Genomic DNA, 9854 nt, shown 5'->3' with positions numbered 1-9854 from the left:
CATTGTATATATAAGCCACATCTTGTTTATCTATTCATCAGTTGATGGCCATTTAGGCTCTGTCCACAGTTTGATGAATGGACAAAAAAGTGGTTTACATATACAATGGAATACTACTTGGTGATGAGAAAGAATGAAACCTGGCCATTTGCAGCAATGTGGATGGAATTGGAGGGTATTATGCTAAGTGAAATAAGTCAGTCAGGGAAAGAGAGATACCGTATATTTCCACTCACGTGGATCTTGAGAAACTTAACAAAAGACCATGGGGGAAGGGAAGGGGGAAAAAAAATTACAGAGAGGGAGGGAGGCAAACCATATGAGACTCTTAAATACAGAGAACAAATTGAGGGTTGATGGGGGGTGGGAAAGAGGGGAAAGTGGGTTATGGGCATTGAGGAGGGCACTTGTTGGGATGCGCACTGGATGACAGTAAATTACATTTTAAAAAATAAATAAATAAAATAAAAAGATTGTAAAAAACAAATTATAGTAGAATTACCATATGATCCAGAATTCGACTCCTAGGTATTTACCCGAAGAATACAAGAGAACTGATTTGAACAGGTGTGTGTACCCCTATTTTTTCTGCAGCATTATTTATAATAGCCATGATATGGAAGCAACCCAAGTATTCATAGGTAGATTAATGGGTAAAGAAGATGTGTATGTGTATGGGGGGGGGGGGCGGCGTGCGTGTGTGTAACATTATTCAGCCGTAAAGAAAGAATGAAATTTTCCCATTTGCAACAACATGGATGGACCCAGAGGGTATAATGCTAAGTGAAATAAGTCAGAGAAAGACAAATACTACATGATTTCACTCATATGTGGATTTAAGGACAAAACAAACAAAGCGAAAAAGAGACAAACACAAAAATGTACTTTTAAATATAGAGAACAGGTGGTTTCCAGAGGGGAGGTGTGCAGTGGGACGGGTGAAACAGATAAGGGATGAAGAGTACATTTATCTTAATGAGTACTGATAAATGTATAGAATTGTTGAATCACTATATGGTATAGAAGAAACTAATGTAACACCGTGTGTTACTTATATTTCAATTCGAAAAAAAGAAAATCACAAGGAAGAGAAAATATATTTATAGCATCATACTGTATTTATTGAAAAAACATAAGTGGACCTACATAGGTCAGAGCCATGTTGTTGAAGGGTTAACTGTACCATATTTTTATTCCAATAGAACACCAAATATGCATGCCATAGTTCATTGTGTTTGTTTCACTTACCAATAGATTTTAGAGATAGTTTCACATTTTAAGATAAATTGTCTTCATTATTTCTTTCTTTAAACTACAGAGTATGCGTATAAAAGAGGTATCTAATCAGTCCTGTAATGACTGACTTTTAAATTGTTTGAAAACTTTTGCTAATGTAAATTATGCTGTAATAAATTTTGGCTTCATAGGGTATACACCTTCAAAAGGTTGATAGATTTTGCAAAAATTTTTTCTATAGATTTGAAAAATTGACACTGAGAGCCAACAATTTATGACAGTCCCTCTTTCCCCATACCCTGACCAACCCATTTGTAATAAATATTCTTTTAAATATAAACTCAACTCAAAGTACAATGAGGGACCAGAAATGAGGAGGAAACTTAATCACAGCAGGTAACTATGTGATGAAACTATCATGGAAGGGAAATCCAGACTGTATAATCTAAGGATATAGGCTTTAGTCCTCATCAACTAATGAAAAAAAAAAAAAAAAAAAGACCTCAGCTACTGAAAGAGTTACATGTTCAGTGAAAGAATAGTCTAGAAATAATATTCCAGTTAACACAGGAAAGGAGAAGATAGATATCATGTTTTGGTTGAGACTGTAGGAGGCAAATTGAATTATTTCCAGGTTGAAATTTAAATTTATACTAACTGGATGTTCTAGTTACTCCCAAGGCAAGACACAAACATAAAACATGTTGTAAGAGAATCCTACTTCTGGCTATGACAGAGTAGCTCGTAATGGTTCAGGCTTTTGCCAAAAACAATTACATAACTGAGGAAAGTATACCAAATGTTGGAAAACCGGCAGTGCAGATTTATGATTCCCAAGATAATGAACTCAAGCAAAGTAGGCCCCAGGATCATGAAATCTCTCTCTGTTGGGACACTTCCTGATGGCTGCATAGGTGGGAGGGACCACAAACAGACAGTGGCTTTGCTGAGGTCAGAAGACAGATATGAAAGTAAGAGATGATAGAGTAGCTGGAATTTGCAAAACAAGATCATAAGAAATAAGAGAACTTGCTGAGAAATAGTTGCAGAAACTGGTCTGTGTCCCTTTGAGTTTCTTTGAGTTTCCGTCTAAAATACAAGCTTTGTATTCATAGGTCAAGTCTCTGTGAAGCCTGATGAAGTACATCTACAGAGAACAAACTACAGGGAATCGCGAGCTCAACAACACTGGAGTTCACACAGGGCTGGAGACGTTTTAGAATAAGCCAGTGTGGGAGAACCTCAAGGAACACCCCAGGATTCCAGTGGAGCCAAAACATTGCCATTCATTCCGTAGTGCTGTTCAATACTAGAATTTAAATGAGAACAAGAGAGAACACCCGGGTAGGATTTCTAAAAACAGACACCATAAATGAGAATTTCATTCATGCATGACTTCTCTTTCCCTGTCATATATATTTAATCGTATTTATTTTCAGTAAGTAGTCTGACAACCAAGGATACTGGTAGGAGGCCTTTCTTTTAATAATTTTCCAGCTGGATTTTCTGATAATACCCAGTAAGCTATGTCCACTGGCTATGAGAGCACCAGGCTCCCGTTACTTACAGCTTCAAGAGAGGTGAACTCCTGCATCATAAACTTTCTGCAGCACATGTGACAACAGCTATTGCGAATTTCTTTCACATTCACTTCTGCTGCACCAACTCTCACTACCATTTTCAGCTCAGATGTGACCTTAAAATAGGAACAAAGGCATGTAGGCGAAGAGAACTGATGAAGATACCCCTGTGGAACAGCCTTGTACATTTCAGGGAAGTCACTTTCAATGTGTATACTCACTCTATGGTTTCAAAAATCAAGGTTTTTTTCTTTACTGATTTGTCCATGTTGGGTTGAGCTTTAAACTTCTTAAATTTTTCAGTGGAGGGGCTCCTGGGTGGCTCAGTCGGTTAGGCGTCCTACTTCAGCTCGGGTCACGATCTCGCAGTCCATGAGTTCGACCCCCGTGTCGGGCTCTGGGCTGATGGCTCAGAGCCTGGAGCCTGCTTCCGATTCTGTGTCTCCCTCTCTCTCTGCCCCTCCCCCGTTCATGCTCTGTCTCTCTCAGTCTCAAAAATAAATTAACGTTAAAAAAATTTTTTCAGTGGAGCCCTGAAATTAGCTGTGAGAATAATGTATCAGTGTAAAAGGGGTTTACTATGTGTAATATTAAGATATTTCTACACATAAACATAAGTTCCTTGGTACCACATGGATTCTTCAATCATAGCATATTTACTAAAAATTTAGAGGTGACTTGTGTCTTTTAAGGAGAGAAGAGACACAGTCAAAGGGAAGAGAGGAAATAACTCACTGTATTGTTTGTCGTCAAGAGAAAATCACCAATCTCACTGATTAATATTCATATTTAAATACTTATTGAAGCCCTGACTTAGGCACCCAAATCCTATCTTTGGGATATATTACCATATCTAACTAGGTGTCTGCTCATCAGACCAAGAAAATATATAAGATTATACATTGCTAAAGCTTTAATTAGGTAAAATTAACCTTTATACTCATTTTTCCATGACCCTTACAAAAATATTTTATGCTAACAATTAATATGTGTCTCTATATTTCCTAACACTTTGAAGAAATCAAACCTGTTCAATGAGTCAATATGAGCCCACTTCAAATCCTGTTTCCCTCTGTCTCTGCCCCTCCCATGAATGCTCTCTCTCTCTGTCTCTCTCTCAAAAATAATAAAGAAACATTAAAAAATTCAATTTTAACATTGCTCAATGAGCTAACTTAAGTACAAAGCTAATTTAGGTATAAAGCAGAGTTCTTTTCTTTGCTGTTTGTAAGAGTCAGCGTTTTCTATAGAAACAGGGCCAGTAGGAGATTCTATATGTGTACACTGATTTTATATATACATATATAGATAGATACATATACTCACATGCATACATGCACACACATGTGCATACACAGGCATACACACAGGTGTATGTGATTGTACATAGCTCACGTGATCACGGGACTCCCAAGTCTGAGACCTGTAGGGTGGGCCAGCAGTCTGGAAACTCAGGCGGGAATTGATGCTGCCATCTTGAGGCAGAATCTCTTCTTCATCTATAGACATGTAAAATTAGAAAATAGGTTATCTGCTCCTAAAATTCAGTGGTGGGATAGGACAGGACAGACTTTCCCATTCCATTAGACATTTATTCACATGTCTTTTCAAGGTCATCTAAGCTTGTTCTACTATGTGCTTCAAAATTCTTCCAGACTCTACCCGTGACCCAATCCCAAAGCCATCTCCACATTTTAAATTATTTGCAACAGCAGCACATCACTTCTCAGCACCAAAGTCTATGTTAGTGTCCTGGAGTTGCCATAACAAAGTACCCCAAACTAGGTGACAATAGAGGCAGAGATTGGAGTGATGGGTCTTACAAGCCACAGTGTATCAAGAATTGCCAGCAACTGCCAGAAGCCAGAAGACGCAAGGAAGGATTCTTCCCTAAAGCCTTCAGACGGAGCCTGGCCCTGCTGACACTTTGACTTTGGACTTCTAACCTCCAGAGCTGTGAGGCACTAAATTTCTATTATTAAGCCTCTGCATTTGGGACTTTGTTACAGCAGCCATAGCAAATTAACACACTGTTAAATCTTGGGTTGTTGTTTTTTTTTTTTTTTTTTATTCTTTTCTATACTTAATGTGTTTATATTTAGCTACTTGTCTTATTTCCTTAGCTTTGGAAAGTCATTAAATTCATTTTCTACTCTTTCTTTCTCCATTTCCCAGTTGCCAATATATACTGGTATACTCCCAGATTGGCATTTGTGCCTTGCCTTTCCTAATACATGTACCGAATCTTCCTAAGAGGAAAACCCTCCATATGTTCTACTACTGACTCAGTATGCGGAAGACATACCAGGTTCGCATGAAGGCCAGATGTAGCAATATAGACTCTACCGGGGTATAGGTTTGCATTATTGCAACTATCCCAACTGATTTGTTCATTAAAGATTTATTTTATGTCTACCATGTTCCAGATCCTATGTTAGTCACTGTTTAGCATGACACTAGAAGGCTCACTAAATATTTTCTTGAAGGAAACATGATCCAAATTATATCCCCATGGGTAGCCTTCCTAACCAGAGTGTCACCTTGCCAGGAGCCATGCCTCTTACAGGTAGTAGCTCTGCCCATGATGGCCCAGTCCCGGCTTCCTTCCCTTTCTTACTCTGTTATGTTGTTGAGACCCCAGCATGTGACCACAGCTTATTCACTGTATTCAAATCCAACCCGCCAACCACCACCTTTGCGACTTCAGGCACTTGGCTTTGAATTCTCTGTACTGCATTTGCAACGACTTCAAGAGGACCATGATAATATATTCAACCTCCCAGAGTCGTTGTAAGGATTCAGTATGATAGCCTATCTTGAGAAAGTACGATGTGAACAACTGCTAATTGTTATTATGGCTGCTCTTAAGGACCTTGAAGTCTAATGGGGAAGGACTGTTGAAAAAGTATTGCTAGGTCTGCAGAAAACGTATGTATTTGTAACCAGCTTGAGTGGTATCTCCACCCTGACCCCTAACTATTGTATTCATTTAGGAAATTACAAATATAGCTTATGTTGGTCAGACCTAGTGTTTTTAGAGTTTAGATGATATGAGGAAAGAAGTGCTCTTAGGCGAATAAAGACAAGTTCCTCTTGAGAACATAAGGAAAGATCATATCCCACTTGCACATAAATGTGCCATTAGTGAATTACTCATTCTGGCTCCAGATTTCTTCCTTTGTTTCTTCCCATTTATTAAGAACCTCTGGATTTGGCTTCTGTTTTGCCTGAAAACATGAGAGGAAGACTCAACACTTAGCTTGTTGTGTGGTTTTTGTTTGTTTGTTTGTTTTTTTTTTTTTTTTGGTCACTACCTGTGACTGGAAGCGTCTCAAAATAAGTTGACGGTTTAGATATGCCTTAACAACCTTACTTACAGTTGATAAACTCACCATTTTGCACCAACTTGTGCTAGGGCAATTGGAAAAAATCAGATACTGGTTTCTATTCCATTTCCACAATTTAGTAGCTGTGACTTTTTGTTTATTTTTATTTTTTGGCAAATTACTTCCTCTCCCTGAGGCTCAGTTTCCTCATGTATACATTGAGAGAAATAAGGATTAAATGAAAACTCGGCACATGATATGGCTAAGAAAATGATAGCACTTCCCATTCTTATTCTTCAGTCACCATTTTGTTGATTTACCATTGTTTTTTTCAAATCAAACCAAGCACATATAAATGGAATTTGGGAGCAAGAGACAAAGGCCATTGAAAAGAGATCAGGGGATGAAACATGGCAACTGGATATACTTAATGGGCATGTTTGCTGTCCTTGAGACACCTAGCATTTTGTTTGCCCATGGCATTGAACTCAGACCCATTCTCAGACATTTCCTTTCCAATCAGTCGTCCCTTCAGCCATCTCTCTCTAAGTGTAAATTTCTTTCATTTTTAAAATATACCTTACAAAATAAGTTAGTAAATCATTTATTTTCCAGTCAAAAAGTACAGTGTGAATCAATGCAAGGAAGACTATAACATCTTCAAAGTGAAAAGCATCTTGATTTAAATTCTATTTCTTCTACTTAGTAGTGTTGTAACCTTGAACAAGCTACTTATTTCTCTGAACGTTAGTTTCCTCGTTTAAAAATGGCTATAATTTTTTCCAGCTAGACTGATATTTGAAAGGAAGTAATATGTTGCACAAAAAAAGCACCTGGAACATCTTGTAGCCTAAAACTAATAGGCAAAATGTTAATCATTGTGGGAATTACTACTAAGACTCTGAAGATAGAAATTATTTTATCTGAGAAGTTGTAAGACAGAGTGTTCCTGCTGTTTTTCTTCTAGAATAATAAGTGGATGGGAGAAAAAAAAAACTAACGATATTTTGAAAACAATAAAGTGGGGGAACTTTATTAAATATATTAAAATATCTTTTATGGCTGTTTAAACAAGGGTATGTGCTAATGATTCAATAGATACATCAGCTAAACAGACCAGTCTAAAACAAACTTTAGTATTGATAATAAGAACTTACTATATGGTAAAGGAAGAATCACAGAGTAATGAGAGGAATACATTGTTCAATAAATAATATTAGGAAACTTAGCTAAATATATAATAAAACCTAGCTAGAACTTTCTCAAAACTTACATTAGGATGTTTCACATTTCTTTCTCCTCCACACTGTTGCCTGGCCCCTTCCCCCCACCCCATTAAATATATTTTCAGGGGGTGCCTGGGTGGCTCAGTCGGTTAAGCGTCTGACTTTGGCTCAGGTCATGAACTTGCATTTCATTAGTTCAAGCCCTGCATCGGGCTCTGTGCTGACAGCTCAGAGCCTGGAGCCTGCTTTGGATTCTGAGTCTGCCCCTCTCTCTGCCTCTCCCCTGCTTGTGCCTTCTCTCTGTCTCTCAAAAAAATGAATGAATGTTAAAAAAAAATTTTTTTTAATATATATATTTTCAGGAGTACAAAGGCTCACATCTCTAATTGTGCTATCTTCTTTTTTTTCCCTTTCTTAAAAACTTCTAGAAATACTATAGTTCTGAAGATTTTTATGACTTCACAGAAGTCTTGAGTACCCTTACTCCTCAAACCAAGAGACTGAAGACTGATACAGTTTTCAAGACCATTTCACATAACATTTAAGTTAAATGGTTAATGTCTTTGATGCTGCCTTTGACTTAATTTTCAAATGCTGCTAACCCAGTAACTTAGCTTAAAAATGGACATGAGGAAGCAGCTGTTTCTTTCCATGATGGTAAACTAGCCTAAGCCACTGAGTTAAAATTAAAGCTGGGGAATCTACAGAAGCCAGAGGAAACCAATACACCACGAAAAACTTGGCCAGATCGAAATCTCTCTTGAACATGTGGTATGTGATGTGCGCGATGTAGGTTTGTGTGTGTGTGTCTGTGTGCATGTGTGTATGTGGTATGTATGGTATGGTGGGGTATTTGTGATGTGATGTGGGGGGTGTATATGTAGGGTGTGGGAAGTATGTGGAGCACATAGTATGTATGTGTGTGTGGTATGATGTGATGTGTGTACAGTGTGGTGTGGTGTGTGTGTATGTGAGCATGTGTGTGTGTGTGTGTGTGTGTGTGTGTAGGTGGTGTGTGGAATGTGGTATATATCTGTGTGTGTGGTATTTGTGCACATGATGGGCAGCAAGATCCTGGGACAGATGCCAACCAGAGGCAGCAGGGAGAAGGTTAGTTGGAAGAAAGCTTCTTCCCACATGCCTTGGCCAAATCATTTCCTGCCCTTTGACCACAGAGATCAGTGATCATAGTGGCCCTGGTCTCTGATGTCTGTGTCCAATGGTGAGAACTGGGCAGCACAAAAGCCCTACTGAGCTGAAGAATAAGGTAAAACAGATGAAGTCTGAGAAATCATTCCTAGGAATTCACCCCTAGACTCCTCCAAATTCCCAGAATCAATAAATTATACTTTTTTTAATCAAAAAAATATTGATAAATATAGGCTATTATTAGGCCATTACATAAACCTCTATATATTGCAAATTATCAATGTCAGACCAACTATGTTCTTTGCACATAAGACAACACAATGAGAAATTAAAAACAAAGAGCTTAAACGTCCATGTTCAGTGACTAAATAATAACATATTGCCAAACATTACAAGCAAAAGAAAATTAAGAAATGGTTACAATGAAATGATAATGAAAACAGTAGTAGTCAAAGTTTGTAGTACATGGATAAAGCAGAACTTGAAAGTTTATGTATAATCTAAATAAGTTTATCAGATCACAAAAATGTTTTTAATTTTTTAAAAAATGTTAATGTTTATTTATTTTTGAGACAGAGAGAGACAGAACGTGAGCAGGGGAGGGACAGAGAGAGAGACACACACAGAATCCAAATCAGGCCCCAGGCTCTGAGCTGTCAGCACAGAGCCCAATGTGGGGCTCGAACTCATGAACCGCGAGATCATGACCTGAGCTGAAGTCAGATGCTTAACTGATGGAGACACCCAGGTGCCCCACAACAACGTTCCTAAAAAGTGCTACCTATTAACAATGCCTAGAAACAATAACCAAAGCAACTAGATTGTGTGGTTTCTAAAAACTATTTTCCAATAAAGGGAAACAGGGCTCTGGAGAAAATGGCTGATTTTGGATCTGGGAAATATATGTGTAAAGTAAATCTGGAACATTTTCTCATGATTTAGTTGTTTTGATACCTTCTTTGCAAAAACAAAACAAAAATAAAAACCAAAAAACCCACATCACCAACAACAAAACAAAGAAAAAACAAAAAATAAAATAAAACCAGAAAAAAATATATTCTCAAAGACTACAGGAGCCATATCAACAGGACTAAGAAGCTCATTTGAATAGGTTCCTGCTAGGAACAGCTGGGACACTTTGAACATCAATAAGGATAATAATTACAACATAGATTTAAATACATCATATGTTTGAATCCATGAGTTCCCAAGATATGAAAAATTCAGTAATTATTTTTGGAAGATGGCAGGGAACCAACTCGTTGTTAAAAACCATATTGTAAGTAAAAGAGAAAGAAAGAAAGAAAGAAAGAAAGAAAGAAAGAAAGAAAGAAAGA

General features: G+C 37.6%; 1 long non-coding RNA gene across 1 annotated transcript in view; it reads right to left on the bottom strand.

The window, feature by feature from the left end:
* Positions 1-3288: 3288 nt before the first annotated feature.
* LOC121042843 (uncharacterized) overlaps positions 3289-9854 on the bottom strand; it is a 53485-nt gene continuing 46919 nt past the window's right edge. The window contains exon 3 of the long non-coding RNA XR_005796484.1: positions 3289-4315. This is a non-coding gene — a long non-coding RNA (uncharacterized LOC121042843). The remainder of the gene's footprint in view (positions 4316-9854) is intronic.

Source organism: Herpailurus yagouaroundi, unplaced genomic scaffold (genome assembly GCF_014898765.1).
Source record: "Herpailurus yagouaroundi ecotype Mexico unplaced genomic scaffold, PumYag 186, whole genome shotgun sequence".
Taxonomy (NCBI): Eukaryota; Metazoa; Chordata; class Mammalia; order Carnivora; family Felidae; genus Herpailurus; species Herpailurus yagouaroundi.
Note: the sequence above shows the minus strand (reverse complement) of the source record. Positions and strands in the feature narration are given on the sequence as shown.